Source organism: Myodes glareolus, chromosome 1 (genome assembly GCF_982192425.1).
Source record: "Myodes glareolus chromosome 1, mMyoGla1.1, whole genome shotgun sequence".
Classification (NCBI taxonomy): domain Eukaryota; kingdom Metazoa; phylum Chordata; class Mammalia; order Rodentia; family Cricetidae; genus Myodes; species Myodes glareolus.
This window is the reverse complement of record NC_142026.1, coordinates 19,135,739-19,156,644: the sequence shown is the minus strand read 5'-3', so window position 1 is coordinate 19,156,644 and position 20,906 is coordinate 19,135,739. Positions and strand designations below refer to the sequence as shown.

The window sequence follows — 20,906 nt, the reverse complement described above, 5'->3', positions numbered from 1 at the left end:
GGCTACTGGGGAGAAGCATTTTTCGTGCGACCTGGTTAAGGAGAAGAGTCCCTGTAAAGAAAGAGAGAAGGGAAGAGTTTCGGAAGGTCCCACAGGTAGTGACAAAACAGTGAGAAGTCTCAAGGGAGAGAGCAGAGGCGTAAGCCAAGGAACTGAGCCAAATAAGAGCTCCAGTCACACAATTCCCCACTGGCATGCCTCAACGCAGGAGCTTCATCTAACAGGTAAGCTAGACTGCATGGGTGAGCACACTCGATGTCCCACTCTCAAACGAACCCACAGCTCATCCAAATCCATCTGTTTCCTATAGATTCTATCAAGTAGAAGAAAGAGTTAGAGGTCAGAGTGCTCTTTTGAATATAAAAAAATGCTACTTTTGAATATCAACAAATAGAAAAAGTGAAAGTAACTGAGAATGACTAGATATTTGAGTTATTTGGCGTGTGATTAAGAGAACAGCCCGTGAGAGCACTGCTAGAAGGAGCCGGGCAAACTGCTAAAGGGACAAGTATATTCCCCAAGGGAAATACAGAATGGACACATTACTACACTTGGGTAGATAAAATGAACTTAAATACTTCAAGCAATGGCATTGAAAGAGTAACAAAATGTTCTTACCCCCCAAAAAGGTTAGGCAGGCTTACTGCACAATTTTATCAACTTTATTTTTTTTTATTTATTTAAAAATTTCCACCTCCTCCCCGCCTCCCTTTTCCCTCCCCATCCCCACCTCCCCTTCCCTCTCTAGTCCTAAGAGCAGTCAGGGTTCCCTGCCCCGTGGGAAGTCGAAGGTTCTCCCCCCCCTCCATCCAGATCTATAAAGGTGAGTATCCAAACAAACCAGGCTCCCACAAAATTGGTCCATGCAGTAGAATCAAAACCCAGGGCCATTGTATGTGGCTTCTCAGTCAGCCTTAATTGCCAGCCACATTCAGAGTGTCCATTTTGATCACATGCTCCATCACTCCCAGTCCAGCTGGCCTTGGTGAGCTCCCATTAGATCAGTCCCACCGTCTCAGTGGGTGGACGCACCCCTCGTGGTCCTGACTTCCTTGCTCATGTTCTCCCTCCTTGTGCTCCTCATTTGGGCCTTGGGAGCTGAGTCCAGTGCTCCAATGTGGGTCTCTGTCTCTATCTCCATCCATCGTCAGATGAAGGTTCTATGGTGATATGCAAGATATTCATTAGTGTGGCTATGAGACAAGGCCAGTTCAGGCACCCTCTCCTCAGTTGTTCAAGGAACAATCTGGGGACCTCTCCTTGGACCTGGGAACCCCTCTAGAGACAAGGCTTTTGCAAACCTTAAAATGGCTCCCTTAATTAAGATATTTACTTCCCTGCTCCCATATCCACCCTTCCTCCATTCCAACCATCCCATTCCTCCAAGCTTTCCCAAATCCTCCCCTTCTCCCTTTTCTCTACACATCTCCCCTTACATCCACTCCCCCAAAAACCCCCGTGCACCCAAGTTTTGCCTGGCAATCTTGTTTACTTCCAATATCCAGAAGGATAACTAAATGATTTTCTTCAGGTTCACCTTCTTATTTAGCTTCTCTAGGATCACTAATTATAGGCTCAATGTCCTTTAATTATGGCTAGAATCCACTTATGAGTGAGTACATACCATATTCCTCTTTTTGGGTCTGGGTTACCCACTCAGTAAAGCGTTTTCTATTTTCATCCATTTGCGTGCAAAATTCAAGATGTCATTGTTTTTTACCGCTGAGTAAAATTCCAATGTGTATATGTTCCACACCTTCTTTAACCATTCTTCTATTGAGGGGCACCTAGGTTGTTTCCATGTCCTGGCTATTACAAATAGTGCTGCTATGAACATAGTTGAACAAATGCTTTTGTAGTATGATAGGGCATCTCTTGGGTATATTCCCAAGAGTGGAATCGCTGGGTCCTGAGGTAGGTTGACTCCCAGTTTCCTGAGAAACTGCCACACTGATTTCCAAAGTGACTGCACAAGTTTGCATTCCCACCAACAATGGATGAGTGTTCCCCTCACTCCACATCCTCTTCAGCATAGGCTATCATTGGTGTTTTTGAGTTTAGCTATTCTGACAGGTGTAAGATGGTATCTCAAAGTTGTTTTGATTTGCATTTCCCTGATCGCTAAGGAGGTTGAGCATGACCTTCATAAGAAGCTAACACCAATGTTACAAAATATTTAAAAGAAAATAAGAAACTCATTTTATGTAGGTAATATTACAAACTCATTTAAAAACTCATGCCTACACACCAATACAAACACATACTGAACTACAGACTATAAAATTTCTCAGTAAAATATTATGGAAATCACCCACCAGAATCAAGCTAATTTCATGCCCGGAATGCAAGGTTGGCTCAACACACCTAAGCCAATAAATGCCTTACATCACATAAATAGACTTAAGAATAGAAGTCACACTATTATCTTAACAGATACAAAAAAAGATCATTAGCAAAATTCAACACCTCTTCAGCATAAAACTCACTAAAGAAATTAAGAACAAATCTTGGAAAGAGCAATAAGACAAAAGAAAGAAATGAAAGAAATACTAATAGAAAAAAAAGAAGTTGAAGTATTCTTATTTGCTCCTGACATGATACTACTCAACCAAAATTCTAAAGATATTATTCACAGAACTATTTAAAATATTCTAAAATCTATATGATCCCCAAATAAACAAAGCAAGTTTAAGCATAACAGAAAAATGCTGGATGTAGCACTAAAATTAATTTCAATTTATCCTGTACAGTCAAAAGAGTGCAGACTGTATAAAATTGGCATATAAAATGAAAGCAAAAGAGTAGCAGACCCATCATTAACATGGACATCTCTAGTCACTGAATTCTCAACAAAGGTTTCAAAGAATATATTGGAAAAAGACCCTCAGCAGCTAACAACACCAAGAAGACTGAGTTTCCACACATATAAGAATGAAGCTAAATCCTTATCTCTTTAGTGAACAACAACAAAAATAAATAAAATGAATAAAAATCTTAGTATATAAACTTGAAACTATTAAGGAAAATAGATAAGATGACTCAAGATTAACATAATCATGAGTTTTCTAAAAACAACAACGAACTTTCAAATAGGTCAGGAAAGAACCTTGAGATTTAAAAATGGACTCCATAAAACTGCACAGCTGCTGGACCACAGAGTGAAGAGATGTTAACCTATGGGTTGAGACTCCTTTGAGAATCTCACATCAGATAGCTTACTATGAGAAATTTGCATTGCAACCCATTAATAGTAGCAAAACTATAAGTATGAAGTAGCAACAACAGTTTTATGGCTAGGAGTCACCACAGCATGAAGAACATTTCATCTAATATTAACCTCAATTTGTAGAAGGAGCAGTGGGCTGCGTCCTGCCACCCAGCTAGCTTTACCCAAAATAATTACACAGAAATTGTATTCATTTAAACATTGCTTGGCCCATTATTTCTAGCCTCTTCTTGGCCTACTCTCACATCTTGCTTTAACCCATATCTAGTAATCTGTGTGTCACCATGGGGTTGTGGCTTACCAGGAAGATTCTAACTTACATCCATCTGGGGCCGGAGCTTCATGGCTTCTGCCTGACTCTGCTTTATTTCTCCTAGCATTCTGTTCAGTCTACTCCACCTATCTAAATCCTGCCCTATCAAAAAGCCAAGGTAGTTTCTTTACTTAACCAATGAAAGCAACAGAAATAAAGTAGGACCTCCTACATCATCAATTTAAATTTAGTCAGGGTTTGGGTGTAGTGGTGCACACCTTTAATCCCAGTGTCTGGGAGGCAAAGGCAGACAGATTTATACGAGTTCAAGGCCAACCTGATCTATATAGTGAGGTCCAGGACCAACTAGAGATACATAATGAAACCCTGTCTTGATATATATAACAAGAAATAACTGAAAACTTCTAAAACATATCAGAAATAGTGAAAATAATAATGGAATAGTACTTTAGTAATAAAAATAATAAACTATGAGAAGACTGAAAACAGTGATAAATCTTGAGACCATTATATTGTGTGAAAATAAACTAATATTTGACACAGGAGAATCCCTGGGAATTTCTGAAAGTAGATCAAAATAATCCATGTCAATAGAAGTCTGAGGAGTTGTTGTTCATGAAGAGTGAGGATTGATGGGAAAATCTTTGTGGCTAGATAACACAATTCACATCTTCAGTGGATTGCTGGTTTCGGAGTGAGGCCCATTCCTTATACTTCCTATAATAAATATGGAAGACTTATCACATCCTAACCAGCCATCTGGCTATCCAGTTATTCAGTTCAATTCCAATAGGACTCAGAGTCTGTTCAAATCCCATAGGGAAAAGTCTCAGCCCCATGAGACTGTCCCATGCATAGATGCACATGCTTTTATTCAATCTGTTTATAAGTCAGTGCTTCCCAGAACCACCTCCTCATATTCAATAATTTTCTGTATTAGTTCTGAGAACTGGAGAACTGAAAGTCGGTGACTGGCTCACTATAAAGGACTCTACCAAGGCTATGGATGCATACTGAGCTGAAGAGCTACATAGATCAGGGTTTGGCAGGACTTGGAATATAGGTGCATTTATCACCTTTCAGTCATATGGATGTGTTCACTAACCCTTTAATAGAGGGATTTTATAAAAGTCCATCATGTGTGCACGATCAGTGTCTTAGTTTGGGTTTTATTGTTGTGAAGAGACACCATGACCATGGCAACTTTTATAAATAAAAGCATTTAATTGGGGCTGGCTTACAGTTTCAGAGGCTTAGTCCATTATCATCACGTTGGGAAACATGGTAGCATGAAGGCAGACATAGGGCTAGAGAAGGAGCTGAGCGAGAGTTCTACATCTGGATAGGCAGGCAGCAGGGAGAGAATTACCTGGAGCTTCTGAGACCTCAAAGCACACCCACTAACTGCACACCACCTCCAATAAAAAGCCACACTTACTCCAACAAGGCCACACCACCTAGTAGCGCCACTTTCTATGGGCTTATGGGAATGACCACAATCACCTACCAATCCAACCAATGTCCCGTACTCCTCACTCTTTGGAGGGTAGAGATGGGGTTGAAAGTCCCAACGCTTTATTCATAGCTCAGTGTTTCTGATGGGTGTCCCGTTGTTTGCTAAAGAGCTCAGTAAGAGTCGTCACTTTCTGTCACCTAAGGAACCCAAAAGGATTTAGCAGTTTTGTGTAAGATGCTTCCATCATGTCTATCATTCAGGATATCGTGGAGGTTTTAGGGAAGGTTTAGAAAGCAAAGAGATGAGAAGTACATACATCTTACTGCATAACGGTTGTGCAAATGAGTGTAACAGTTGTGCAAATTAATGTTCTTGTCAATGTCCACACACTTGCACATTTAATGCCTGGCTATATTACTGCATATAAATTTGGCCTTCGTTGAAAGAGGTAAGGTTATCAGTCCCTATAGTTTGAGATTGTGTATATTACTTTCCCTTATATAGTCTAGGAAGGGATAAAATGTATTATGTAAATTAAGTATTTGCTAACATGTACTGAATAATCTGTTTTGATAAACGAGAAAGGCCAGGCCCTTTCCTCATTGGAGTCTACAAGGCAGTATGAGGATTCAGAGTCCCAAGGGATGGTGGAATGATTGCAGATGATCATAGGCTTCTAAGTTTGTGGGGTTTCAGGAATTTCTTGGCTCTGACTACGCTGTGGAGCATTTATGAGACTCAAAGTCAAAAAGAAAAAGTGAAAGTCATTTCAGTCTCAGATTTGCATGACTTCATCAAATGAAATGGAGAATTTCTGAGTATTGACATTTATTTTGATTATTGACAAAATGATTGGAATGTTAGAGGAATAATTAAGCTGCTAGAACATATTCTGATTGGCCAAGAGGTTAACATTGATAATTAATAGAAATTACAATAGTTTACAAAATGAAAATGACATACTCTGCAATTAAAAGTGATTCTCTTAATTACTTTGAAAAGTTCTTAAATGAGGCCTAAGCAGCCAGGAATGACGCAATCCTTTCAATAAGTGATATATATGTGTGTGTTCAAAAGGAGCGCTTAAAATTTCGTTCAGTGCCTATCAATTTAACATTTGAGAAGCTTGATTTTTTTTCAAATATTACATTACATTTTTATTCATTCAGGAAATGATTCTAGTCTTGATGGGATTTATTATAAAAATCGAATAGAATATTTTATCGTACTGAAAGCCCAAACTAAATGTCAAGTTTTTATTACTTTGAATATTGATGGCATGTCCTATGAATTGTTTATCATGGGGATCAAACATACTTTGATCATTTATGGTAATTTTCATTTTATTTTTCAAGGGGTCTTTACACACACATTGTGTCAAAATCTTTTGCTTTAAATAAGAAAACTGAAAAAATATTCTTCCTAGTAATTAGGGAATTTTGATACAAAGGTCACCTGAGCTGGCTAGAGTTACAGCAGAAATACTGACTACTTCATAACAAAAAAGAAGAATAGGTTGTGAATCTTCATGTGCCCAGTGCAAAGACCTTTCCTTCCATTTATACTCACAGTGCCTTGGGCGGGGGTAGGGAGGATATTAACCTAAGGTTACACATGGTACTCATTTGCATTGTATCAATCAATCCATGGCTGATATTTACATCATTTTGCACAAACACACTCTTTGCTTCCATTTGAGATGACTATAATGATTACACCATTTCAAAGTACTTTTGATTATATGTTAGATGCTATGCAACTGTGTTGCCTATATTGGCCTTGGGCTCCTGGATACAAGCACTCTCCTGGTCTTGCTTTCTCGGTAGCTGATACACTACATTCAACCTTCATAATACATTTGCTGGCTTATTCTACTTCATCAGAATCCAACCTGGAAGAGGACAGACATAAAGAATCTGGATTTAGCTCTGTAGCTCTGTTCCTCACCACTTTCTGTTGCCTGACAAGAAAAGCCATGAACGATGATTAAATTCTTCATTCAAACTCCATTTGCTTCTGATTGGGGAACTTACTAGTTGAACTTCTGGGGCAGCAATGATGTAGGCCTCATATCCCACCATCCTGCTGACGTCACTGTCCCTGCATTAGTGTGCGTGAGAGCATGGTCTCCTCTAGGTTGCACCCCTTTGCCCATTCATCTTGACAGGTCTCATACCAATGTGGTACATTCTCAAAAGCCAGCTCTTGTGATTCTGTGCTGTCACATAGCAAACAACTCGGCATTTACATACGTTCTTTCTAGAAAGATGGAAGATATGTGCAACAAACGGGGCAAAGGAAGAACAGGACAGGATGTCTGCTTGTGTGTTAGACAGAGTCAAGTGTGTGTCTCACAGTTTCCTACTGTCGAAGCAATAGTTCAGATAGTAAAAAGGTCAATTAAAAACATAGCAATTTCTCAGTAAATGTACATGTTAGATCAGACCAGGCTGTGACGGTCATGTATTATGGTCTCCTAACATTTATCATTTTCCTTTTACTTGAATGGGGTTTAATTATACTTCACAACATCTTGAAGAAAGTATGGCCACAGGTTAACTTGTGTGTATGTGTGTGTGTGTGTGTGTGTGTTTGAGAATGTGCATGAGTATGTACACACCAGAGGTCAGCTCAAGAAGTCTCCTTTAATAGTTTTTCATTGCTTTTTACCCTTTTAAATGTATCTGTGTAAATGTGTTATGCATACCTATATTTGTTTTCAAATGTATGCATAGAGCCCCCAAGCCTACCCTTGTTTTCTTTTTCACTGAGGAGGCACAAATCTTTTAAAAATTGTGCTTATTTTATAGGTATTGGTGTTTGTCTCTGCCTGTGTGCCTGGTAACCACAGAGGTCAGAAGACTGAGACTGGAGTTATAGACAGTGATAGCCATGTGGGTGCTTGGACTTGAAACCAGGTCCCCTACAAGTGCTGATCCAACTCCTCAGCCCCAGCAAAAACCCTTCCAATCAAATCCCAAACTGTTGGATAAGGCAAATCTTGCTAGGCAATTTTATCTGTGCATCTCATCTCTGCCTTCCAGGGTTACATGTCTGTGATCATTTCCCCAGCCTTCAGTCTTACGCTTTGAAACAGTCCCTCTCGCTGAGCCAGCTGCACACCATTCCAGCTAGAATGGCTGGCTAGCAGAGCCCTGGGTCCTCTGACTCCTCCTTTTCCCCCAGTGTTCCTATTGCCTATGTGTTCCACACCTGGCAGTTTCCAGGCGCTGGTGATCATAACTCCAGTCTTCATGTTTACGAGGTAAGCACTTTAACCATGGAGGTATCTCCCCATGCTAGAATTAACATTTTAAAAGCTAGATTTTGTGTCAGTCTACGAAGTAAGCACCTCAACCTGCATTGCATCTGCATACATCAGATCGTTTTATTTGTCAGGCTCACACACTGCCACATCCACTTGTCCTCACTATGGTTGTTCTCTTTGCTTCCCTGGGACAGCCTTCTATCTGCTTTATGTCACATGTGCACCATCACCCTCTGTTCACCTCCTATGACCTCTTCTTCCCTCTCTTGATTCCCTTTTATAACAAACTTTTGCAACCACCTATCATTCTCGGTCCAGAGTATGACACTTCTTCTGGCCTCTGTGACTGCACATACACACACACACACACACACACACACACACACAGAGAGAGAGAGAGAGAGAGAGAGAGAGAGAGAGAGAGAGAATGAAGAGAATGAATAAAATGTCTAAAAAAATTTAAAATGACATTTTCTCTTTTAGTGGACCCTTGAAGGCACAGGACTTACTCTCCCTTGATTCTATATTGAAGCCCTGCATGCCATTCTGGGAACAGAGTCAGACACTGCCTGCTTCCCTGCAGGGACAGTGAGAGTGGGGCATCCAGTCTGGGCTGTCACAAACATTTGGAGGTGAATACACATTCATTGGTTAGCCTTTGTCTATCCTGATAAAGATATAAGCTGTCAAAATAAAGTCATTAAAACAAAACTAAAAGGAATAAGGTAAAAATATCAACAAAAATTACCCGAAATAGGAATTGCCTCTAGTGCCTTAAAACTGTACATATTTATCTATTTTTCCCAATGAAATAGAATAGAAGGGAAACATTCTTTCTCCTCTTTTAGAAAGCCATTTCTGATTACTGCTTTGGATGTGGTGCTTCTATGGGAGATTGTAGGCATGGAAGAGCAATCACAGTGTTCCCTTCCGCTGTCCTCTGCTCTTCCTGGAATAGAACAGGATGCAGAAGCTGTGGGGAGGTATGCAGGAATCTGGTCAGCTTCCACGATGCTCATGTGCTATGCACAGATACACTAAACCTGTTGCTTTATCTTTCCTTCTTTTTTTTTCCCCTGTTGAATTTTGATGATATTTTCCCCTGTCTATCTGCCTAAAGAAAATGAAAATGGATGAGAGACAGTATATATCCTCAATGGAGGAAGCCATCTGGTCCATTCCAAACTCTTAACATTTTGCATAGAAACCAAGATGGAAGCAAATATCTCAGCCACACTCTTTCCCAATAGCCAATCCTAATAGCAAATCCTAATAGTCAACCCCTTCACCCAAACACACCTTGGGATGGTGATACGATTTGAAAACTTCCAGGCTTGAGTATTGGGTGTTTTGATAGACATATAAATTATTTTCTTTCTGCTTTATCATAGATCTTGACTTTCTTTGAGGAAAAACACAGGCAAGAAGTAAACGCATATGTTCCCAACTGTTTTAATTAGAAGAATAGCATGCATACCTCAGTGCTATTAACAAAAACAAAATCAATTGCTGCTTCCGGATAACTGAGCATATTAATATCTCTGTGCTTCCCACAAATGGCTTTCCTCCATAAATGTTACACTAGTTTTATCTTAAAGCTAGGTAGTAGAATACGTTGTGAATTCTCTTACAGCAAAAATGTCCTAATGCTTCTTATTGGGATTTTACTATGTTTTGTTTAATTCTAGACCCTGGCACAAAATGACTAGGAAATGGAAAAAGGTGGCACATTAAACCAGACTGACATCGGTCTTTCCTCTAAAGCAAAGTGATTTGTTTTATGGCAGCAGACAGGTCAGTTTGACAAAGAGTTCCCCAAGCATGCCATCTTTCAAGGACTGAGCAACCTTCTTTCTAATAGACATATTCTGGAAGGATGTACTTAGAATATATGAATCAGAAATCACAAACCAAAGGTAAGTCACTTCCTTGTGACCATTATAGTAGCTTCTGCTCATGCTCCAAGGATCTGACAAAGATGTGTCTGCCTGGATGATGTGTTAAATGAGAGCTTGGTAATTGTCTCTGTGATCTCCACCTACATATCTTATCATTTGTTCTCCACAGAAAGCAACACACACACACACACACACACACACATACATATACATATACATATATATATATATATATATATATATATATATATATATATATATATATATATACAGAGGGGGTAGACAATAAAAAAAGATGAAAACCTCAGAATGAAGTTTTATTCCCTAAGGCTGATTTGATATAAATAAAATAATTCATAAGACAAAATAACTAATGTGATACTTGGCTCCCATGATGACCCTCAGCAGTCTCTTTCTAGGTTTCATATTGTCTACAGTCCTATTTTATACTGAATTATGGATGCACATGTTGCCAGTAAGATACCAAGGAGAAGACAATGGGTGGTTTCTGAAGCAAAGTCATAAAAGACACTGAAGATTCTTCTTTGCCTTTTCTCCTTGAATCACTTGCTCTAGAGGAAGCCAGCTGCATTTGTGAAGACATTCAATGCAGGTAGAGGCTACTTGTTCATCTCATGGCCTCCCAGACCCAAAATAATCACACAGAAACTGTACTAATTGTAATACTGTATGGCCAATAGCTTAAGCATATTTCTAGCTATCTCTTACATCTTAAATTAACCCATTTTTATTATTTAAATTTTGCCACAGTGCTCGTGGTTTACCAGTACCAGTGCACAGGTGTCTTTCTTCTCTGATGGCTACATGGCATCTCTGTGACTCCCCCTATTCTCTCTCTATATCTTTTCCAGTCTGGCTATATTCTGTTAGGCCATTGGCCAAAAGTAGCTTCTTCATTAACCAATGGCAATAAGACATTCATAGTATACAGACAGGAAGCCCACACCAATTCAAGTCACACATGAGAAACCAAGGCTGACTCTCAGTAGAAAGCAGAAAACTGCCAGCCACAATAAGACAGCCATGTGTGGAAACCAGTGCAATAGATCACGTCATCTGTATTTCCTGACTACAAGTCCATCGGAGGCACCAAGAAAGGAAGGGCTCTGCCATTTCTGTATTCCTAACTGAAAGGTGATTAATATTTGTACCACTTTAAGCCAATCAATTTTAGAATAGACTTTAGTGAAAAGTTAAACATGGAAACTCACACCTGTCATTGAGCACACAGGAGGCTGAGTTAGGTGGATAGTCTCCAGTTCAAGTATAGTCTTGTTGTCTGAGTTGTTGTCCTTCCACCAGGTCCCACAGCCATTTAGCCCCAAAGATATCACACAGAGATCTACATTATTCATAAGCTGACTGATCCATTAGCTCAGGCTTCTTATTAACTATTTTTTGTTCCTAAATTTTATTTATGAATTAATAGAAAACATTCCAGACCAATGTGTCTTAATCATCCTCCTCCTCCTCCTCTTCATCTTGGTTAATCTGGAAGTAATGCAGCTCATAGCTCTCTTTGCTGTTGGCGACAACACACAACCAGTCTGGAAATTGTTCTTCTTCAAATATTTTTTGGTGAGATATTTCAAATACCTTTTGGAGAAAGGCACCTCGGAAGTGACAGTGATCTTGCTCTTGCTCCGTTCAATGCTCACAACCTTTCCACCGAGATTCCCAGCTTTGCCGTTCACCTTGATTCTCTCCTGGAAAAATTGTTCGAAATTAGCAGCGTCCATGATCCCATCTTCTACAGGGTGGGTGCAATCAAGGGTGAACTTCAAAACCTGCTTCTTTTTTTTTTTGCTCCCCTTCAACATTAGCTTTTTCACGGGAGCCATGGTGGCAGAGGAGGCAGAAAGGGAGGTAGGTGCACTACGCAGGTGCTAAGAGCCCACTGCCCTCCCTTATTAACTCTTATAATTTATATTAGCCCATTATTGTTATCTATGTTAGTCATATGGCTCGGTACCTTTTTCAGCAGGGCAATCAGATCTTCCTTCTGTGGTTGGGATAGAACTGGGGATAAATAGGTTTCCTCCTTCCCAGAATTCTCCTGTTCCCATTGATCCTCCCTCTACTTACTGTCTGGTTGTCCTGCTTATACTTCCTGCCTGGACACTGGCCAATTAGCATTTATTTAAAACATAATTGACAGAATATAGACAATTGTTCTGCACCACTTACCCCTCCTTTTTAAATACAACAACAACAACAACAACAAACCCCAAGAACATCCATAGTCCATTTTTTGGGGAATGTGGGTGTAGTTTTCCAGGCTACTTCCTGCTGGTTGTGGGTGCTGATAATCTTATGGGGACCTAATGAAAATTTAGAATTATGATCAAGTCCTGACTGGAGTATCCTGTGAGTCTCAATCATCTCAGGCAGCAGTCTTGAATCTGTTCTGGATGTAGAACTCTGGCATTTTGGTCATCTGTTTCTACTGGAGATTTCTCAGGTGGTCTTTTTTGATCAAACCTGAGTATTCTTAACTCAGAATGAATCCACAGCCTCTCATTTCCTGTGGAAACAAAAGCAAATCCTCTTCTCCAAAGTAACATACCTTTTGACTTCAATTTTGAAGTCAAGGTATTTTCAAAATAGTTATCTTGGATTAATTCAGCAATATTTAAAAATATCTTTTAGCAACTGTTGCTCCTTCCTCAGCATTCAAACAATTTAAAGAGAGCATAATAACATACAGTATCCAGATTCTGTGTATATTTTTCATCTTAATGTGGCTTTACTTTAACTTCTATTTCTTTTATTTTTACTTTTACTTTTTGAGACAGGTTCTCTGTATATCGTTGGCTGTCCTGGAACTCCCTCTATAGACCAGGCTGTCTTTAAACTCACCGAGATCCACCTGCCTCTGCCTTCCAAGTGCTGGGATTAAAGGCTTATGCTACCACACCTTGAACTCACAGCGGTCCGCCTGCCTCTGTCTACCAAGTGTTGGGATTTAAGGTGTTTACCACTACACCCAGCTACTTTCTTTATTTTTTTTTATTTTAAGGACTTTAACCTTTAGCCTGCATATTTTTTAACACATTGTTAACCATTTAGAGGTTTTCTTCATCTTTGACCCTCTCTTTACTGTATATCTCTCCTTTTCTGTCCACATGAGTCTTTAATTTGCTAAGCAATATTGAGAGGATTAAAGTCGTGGCTTTGACAGCTAGATCCAGCCCATTCCTTAGCTTTCTGAGATTTCAGGCTCATGGTGGAGGTACCGGCAGTAGCCATGTTTATTGCCACAACTCTATGGTGTTTCCAGATCCTTGCCAGCAAACAAGCTGCAACATTGTGTCCACAAACAACACTCAACTGTTCCCTCTGTAGCCGGACCTCCTGCCTCCAAGGGTCAGAGTTTGCACTGGCAGGATGGCCCAGAAAGCCAGCATTCTAAAATGGAGCAGCTTTTATCCTGCTATCACTGAAAATCAAAAAGCAAGAGGGCAGCTTTTATCAACACCATTTAAGTGTTTCTTGGCAGGACCTCTTAAAGAGCTGAGTCAGGAAGCCTCCCTTAAATGCATGCACTTGCCTCTAGCAAGCAGAGCAGATCTGAGAAATTGCTGCTACCAAGAAGCCGTGCTTTACTCTATTCTTTTCTGTCTAGAATTACTTTCCAAGCTCTCTCAGGTTTTACATGGATGCAGTTGTCCACATGGTTGCGATTTGTTGTCTTGAGTTTCTGTCCTGCCTGGTTTCTGTCCTGTATGAAAAATTTTGTGTTTTGAAAGTAACACTGGAGCATGGAAGGCCTTGCCACATACTTCACAAGAGTAGGGTTTCTCTTCTGTATGTATTCTCCTGTGCACACAAAATAACAATGGAGAACAGAAGGCCTTAGCACATTCTTCACATTTATATGGCTTCTTTCTTAAATTAATTTTCTGGTGGCTAATAGGTTGTGAGTTCTAAGGAAGGGCTTTGCCACATTCTTTGCCTGTATACAGTTTGTTTCCTGTTTCCATGGCAGCTGCTGCTTGTCTCTTTATATCTGAAGGTCCTTGTGCTTGCTCCAGAAATGTGACCAGGTATGACTTAGAGGAGGCAAGACCCAGGAACCCAAGGTTGCTGAAATTCTCCAACATCACATCCTTGTACCAATTTCACTGATCAGTGTTCAGCCATTCACACTCCTCTGCAGAGAAACCAATGGCCACATCACTGAATGACACCATTTCCTCTGCCTCCCAAGTGCTATGATTAAAGGTGTGCACTGATAATTCTTTCTTTCTCTCCTGCACTCAGAGATGCAACCCCAGCAGGGTAGTAAGACACTTGAGTCCAAATTGGAGTGGGAGTGGGATTTTATCTTTAAATAAAACTTAGTACTAAAAACCTGTCAAAAAAGCCATGTTAGTACAGAAGCTCGTGTATATGGAGTTTAAATGAAGTAACCATATAATAGGAGGTGCAATACCCCAACTAGACATTGCATGCCACCAAATAAACACCCCAGTACCAGGAATTGGTTACATCTTTCTTGAATTACTGACCAGTGGAGTGTTCTCCAGACACAGCAAGGAATGTAAGAACTCACAGAGATGGTGGCAGCGTGTACAAATTATGGTCAAACTCTGACAAAATCCAAGCTCTGAGGTGAGAAAGAGAATATGAACTTACACCACTAGCCACAAACTTATTGTCAGTTGATAGTCACCAGGAGAAAAAAAGTAAGTTTTCTTCAATGAAGTGACACTGGTTATATCAGCCACAGTCCAGGGCAGGCTCCATGCCCAAGAGTAGCTAGCTGATACAAATTGAACTATATTTTTCTAAATAAAGAGAGAGAACATTAAGTAAAGAGTTGGGGAAGATCTCAGAGAAGTTGGAAGAGGGTACTGAATATGATAAGATTATATTGTCTTCTTAAGGAATTTATGAAAAATAATCTTGAGAGCAATGGCTAGATATTAAGTTTGGCACATGATTAACTTGGTAAAATAATATAGTCTCCGCTACTTTTTATTTTTAAAAATTACATTAATTTGGTAGGACAGAACACATATGCCACAATTCATATGACTTTTTCCCACTGTGAGCCCACTCAAAAATTGCCTCTAAATGGGCACAGAGGGCTTTTTCATAGTAGCCCAAGCCTAGTAGTGACCCAGTGCCCTTCAATAGGTAAATGGCTAAAATAGATAGTATACAATACTAAGTAGTGGTTCAAAGGAACAAGCAATCCACATGTGCACAATATATAATGACTTTATTAATTTGGCAGTTGCTTCTATAATAAATCATTCCAATATCATGACTTAAAACAATATAAACTTGTTCTTCCAGTTCTAGAGAATGCAAGTATACGATCAAGACGTTAGTAAGGCCATCTTTCTTCTGAAAGCTTAGGAAAGAATTCATTCTCTTTCCTTTTTCTGGTTCTAGAAACTGCATAAATTCATTGGTTCAAGACATCACTCCAAGCTCTTGCTTTCATGATCACACTCTCCTTCTGTTTGGCCTTCTCATCTTCTTATAGAACTCGTGTGATTATGTTGGCTGACCTGGGTAGCCCAATATAATCTTCCATCAGGAGACCCTTAACTTAATAACTTCAGCAAATCCTCTTTTGCTATATTCACTGTATTTATAGCTTAAGGGATAAAGATGCAGGTACCCTTCAGGGAGGGGGGGACATTCATATCATATACAACGTGTCACAGGTATCACGCTCAGTGAAAGAAATGCTCAAAGCTTACTTATGATTCTACTTAGCAAAATAAGTTGTTATTGATGAACAAAAAACCTGAAGAACTTAGCTCAGATATGCTAAGCAGGTTCCATAACTACACAAATTAAACCACGTTGCCAAAGGCAATGCTGGAAAGGAATTGCAGATAAGGACACATACTTTCTGCCATCAGATTTGTTTCCAGGGGGAATGAAGGGATAATTGTGCTCAGTACTCCAGGATTCCCTAGGATGCTCTTGTACCTGCAGAAGCATATGGACCCAGTTGAGATTTAGGAAGGAACTATTTATCCCCAAGCACACAGTAGCTAATTGTGTTTAGTCTCTGTGGAGAATCAAGAGGCAAGATGACCATGAGAGGTTTATGGAGGCCCGTAAGAGCTATTCTCAGTTCTGACCTTTAAGGCTAAGAAATGGGGAGAAATTAGACTTTGCAACCAATGCAATGAGAAATCTGCCACTGCATTCAAATGGGGCTGCACCAACGGGGCAAGAGGAACTAGAGCATGGGGTAGGTGGCCAGATGAACAAGAAGAAAAGCCAGATTTGTGTCATCTAGCATAGGGGATTCTCAGCGACCACAGGGAAGGAAGCCTGCCATCGAGAAACATTCCCTGGGGGAAGAGTTAGGGAACAGCCACAAAGTTTTTATTCAAGCAGCACCTGGCCCAATGTAAATGTTCAATAAGACATGGAAAGACATTAGTGTGTGAGGTGAAGGAGAGCGGTAGTAAATGAGGAAGGGAGTTAACGGCCTACGAGAGAGTGAGGTATTAATTGAAGACATTGGGAGGTGTTAGTGTGTGAGAGAATGGACCATGACATCAAGACAGTCTTTGCCAGCTTAAGTCTTCACTCACCCATGTAGGGAAATGAGGCATTTGCTTCATTATTTTAAAGGCATCAAAACCTCCCTTCTCATATACCTGCTGTTTAATACATTCAATAAGATTTTTTTTTTATTCCTTTCACACAAGCAGCTACTTTTCAGGGTTAATTTTATTTTTATGTAATATAATAACTTCTACTAGAATATTAAAGAAAACCCTTGCTTCCATTATTTCTGGTCTTTGGTTTTAGGGTCTTATATTCTAGAATAGTCTACTCTCTTGGTATAAGAACATGGGTGGACCACCTGAAAATAAGTAGGGGAGGGTGTGAAGCAATGCTGGAAAGAAAGAGAAGGGCAAGCCAGAAGCACGCTGTGGGATGCTGAAAGACAGAGAAGTAGCTTGTTTCTATGTGACAAGACTGCTAAACACCCCCGCCGTATGCCTAGCACTTAGTAGACACTTGGCACTCAGTACAAAGTCGTTCTGTCTCACTTGCTGAAGTAGCAGGCCAACTTACATTGGAAACAATGAAAAGCTGTCATGTGACCACATTCCAGAGCCATGTGAAACTCAAGGCAGGTACTTTGGGGTAGACCTCCACCTGTAAGGTAGGTGTGTAGTGGCAAGGCTGGTTTGTTGGGGGCTTCAGATTTAATTTTGTCACTTTTGTAAATTGACTGTCTTTTTGAATTGACGAGCTCTGTCTGGTAACTAAGAAATTGGGGTAAAGATTCCTGTCAGTTACACAGAGGAAACACTGTGGGTGACAAGCTTGAGGCAAAGAAGGAAGCAGTGGCCTCTACGGGCGTGGAGAAAACCCACATAATGGAAAAAAACAAGGGATGCTTTGGGAGAGCTATGGCCTGCTATAGAAGATAAAATTGTCACCAGTTTTGAAGTGTCCAACGTTTATTTGCTGCATTCTGACAACACTGTTGAGATTAAAACCTTCAGTGAAAACCTATTCACATGTAAGGCCTGAAGCAATTAGAACTCCCTGGAAGTGTGAAGAGGCCTCAGTGACTGACTCAAGCCGTGCAAAGGGTGCTGAGGAAGAATGTCAGGCTCATGCTAAGAGTGAGGATCAAGGGTCCCTTTGCACCGCAGAGGCAGGTGGCTCCCTGGGCAGATCAGTGAGAGACACTGAAGAGGATCTCTTTCATTCATAAAGAAGAAGGTGTAGTTTTGTCTTGCAGTTTCAATTGCTGTGAGGAGACATCATGGCCATAGCAACTTTTATAAAAGAAAACATTTAATCGGGGTGGCTTGGAATTTTGGAGGTTTACTCCATTATCATCATGGCTAAAAACAAGGCAGCATGCAGGCAGACGTGGTGCTAGAGAAGGAGCTGAGAGTCATGCATCTTAATCCACAGGAAACAGAAAGTGAACTGTGTCGCTGGGGCATAGCCTGATTATAGGAAACCTCAATGCCGACTCCGCAGGGACACCCTTCTTACAACATGATCACACCTGCTCCAACAAGGCCACACTTCCTGATAGTGCAACTTCCTTCGGGGGCCACTTTCTTTCAAACCACCACAAGGTGAAGATAGAGTTCAGGGGTAGAGCACTTGTATAGGGAGAATGCGACACTATGGTCTGACCCTCAGGACTGGTCAAGCTAAAATAATGTCACTCTACAGATGGTTTAATGAACAAAGGCTTTCTGAGCAAATGTGAGGCCCTGAGTTTGGATACTAAGGTCTGGCATGGTTGTACAGCCCTGACATCCCGGAGAGCTTACTGTGAGATTGGGACTGGGCTTTGAAAATCCCCAGAAGTTTCTGGGCCAGTCGGCCTGGCCTATAGTGGCCAACCAAAAAGAGATGGGGTGGAAAGAGATAATTTGCAGCCAAGGTTTCCTTCTGACCTCCAAATGCTACTGTGGTTTGTATGTGTCTACATTTGCACAAGAACACGTACGCATAGCATATAAATACACGCAGATTAAAACATAAAAATAATAGAATAAAACACAGAATGTGGCTCCTTCCTTTTACTAAAAGGGGTTTTAACTTTTGGTTCAGTTTTATGACATGGATTCACTCCTAGAAGGCAGATGTGCAACATGCCATCGAAAGTAAGCATAGGATGCTTAGAGAATTAACATGTCCTGATCTTTGATGACCTGAAGGAATTAGGTAAAACATTTGTCAGGATGACCCCTTCTGGAACTGTGAACCCAATTCCACATCATTGTTAAATGATTGTTTCCCGTACAGCATGCAGTGGCGAGTTCATCTCTCTTTTCCCCTCATCCCAAGGGTAGCCAGTAAATAGAAAAGTCTACTGAGGCTTAGATGGACATGACCATGAATATCAATAAGACTGGTGATCCTTCCCAGCACAGGAGAGCTCACGGGGCCATCTGAGAGATGAAGGGTGAGGACGTCTGTGAACTTTTTAACCTCCTGTCCTGTTGAGGCAGCAATCACACACTCTGACATAATTCCATTAGTTAATGAATACTTTCAAGAATTTGTCCACTGTAAAAACACACTTAGAATCAATCAATTATCTCCTCTGTTAAGGCTTCCTCTTTTTTACAAGTCTTTTCATTTAAGGGAGGCCCATATACAGGTAAGATACAATTCATTTTTGCATTTAACATTTCATGCTATCTCACAAATTGGTTGAGAAAGGAAAGTCATGTGGCTTATTGGTTTCAAAGTTCTCACTCTATTTTAAACTCTTAGACTACAGACATTGCAAATTTAAGGGAACTCACCTACCACTCTTGTTGAAGGCAGACAGAATGGCTGTGCTTTTCTTTATTGATTCTAGACTCATCTTTGGAGTACTCCTTGATACAGGATTGATGACTGACATTAGAGATCAAGCAGTTCCTGGAACAGGAAGTAATTAGTCATCTCTCCCCAATAGAAAGAAAACTTAACTTGGGCTTGGCAGACCTAGCTATGTGTTCATTTCTTTCAGCTCCTAGCTGTGACTGTAAGCAAATTGCTCAGTCCCCACTGGCCTACAGGTAGTCCCATCCGTGAAGGAAAAGACTTAGTGGCATGATATCATCTCAACATTTGATGAGCAAATTTAACTACACATGTAATCAGGAGAAAAACAATAATAGTGGTAATACGTTCCCTACCACAAGAATTCAAATGTATAAAGCTACTCAATCAAAACTAATTAAGGTATTTAAATCAGATACCCAGTCTAAAATGGGATGGTCTCTTCTCAGCATGGTTATCTGGTTGGTATGATTAGCCTCACATAAAATACACACATTTATTCTACCTCTCATAAACTTTCAAAGAGGTAGAGGGGTGTGTGTATGTGTGTGTGTGTGTGTGTGTGTGTGTGTGTGTGTGTGTGTGTACATTCATATGGAGGTCATCAGAAAGCTTCAGCGATTGTTTCTTAGGCCCTATTTACTTTGTTCACTGAGACAAAGTCTCTCATTGACTTGGAACTCGGCAAGTAGACCAGGCTGGCTTCATAGACTAGGATTTGCCCATCTTTGTTTTCTGGCCCTGGGACTATAAGTTCATAACATCACGTTTGGCTTCTTTAATGTGTGCACTGAAGACTGAACTCTGGTTCTTACTTAAGCAAAGGACTGATCTTCCCAGCCTATAAAGATTTCATTGGTGAAGTTTTTGATTCTGTACAATTTGACCCCGATATAAAGTTGCCAGATTGAATCCCATCCAAAAACTGAATGCACTCATTCAATACCAAGCTTTTCAAGCAGTTGTGAAGACAAATGAGCAAGGAGGATGAAAACATCTTTGAAGATACAAAAGTGCTTATTAACAATACAGCTAAAATGTCATAGCAACAACTATGCCTGGACATCTTGAACATCAAGAATACAATAAAGTATACTAGCAAGAAATATTCCCCATCCGTATGACTTCCACCTTTGAAAGCCATCATGTTGGGTTATTCTTTGGGCTAAGAAGAAGTAATTTCCTCATGGATTCCCTCACGTTATTCTAAGTCCATGACACTCTAGAAACTCTAGAGAATTATTATTCCTAATTATTATTGTGTCTGAGTATGTGTGTGTAGACAAGATGCACATAGTCAGATCAGAGGGAAGTAATTCAAAGGCAACACTGAGGGAAGATGGGGAGGGCTGGAGACGGTTGTGGAATTGCAAAGACTTTGCTGCGGAAGATAATCTGAAGGTCCTAGAGCTACTGCCGCAGTGAGAGGAGTCAGGCATGCGCACCTTTAGCCCAGTGTCCGGAAAAAG

The 20,906-nt window shown here is 40.3% G+C and overlaps 1 pseudogene; it reads right to left on the bottom strand.

Annotated features, from left to right (window-relative positions):
- Positions 1–11,595: 11,595 nt before the first annotated feature.
- LOC148123266 (large ribosomal subunit protein eL22 pseudogene) lies at positions 11,596–11,984 on the bottom strand (annotated as a pseudogene).
- Positions 11,985–20,906: the final 8,922 nt, after the last annotated feature.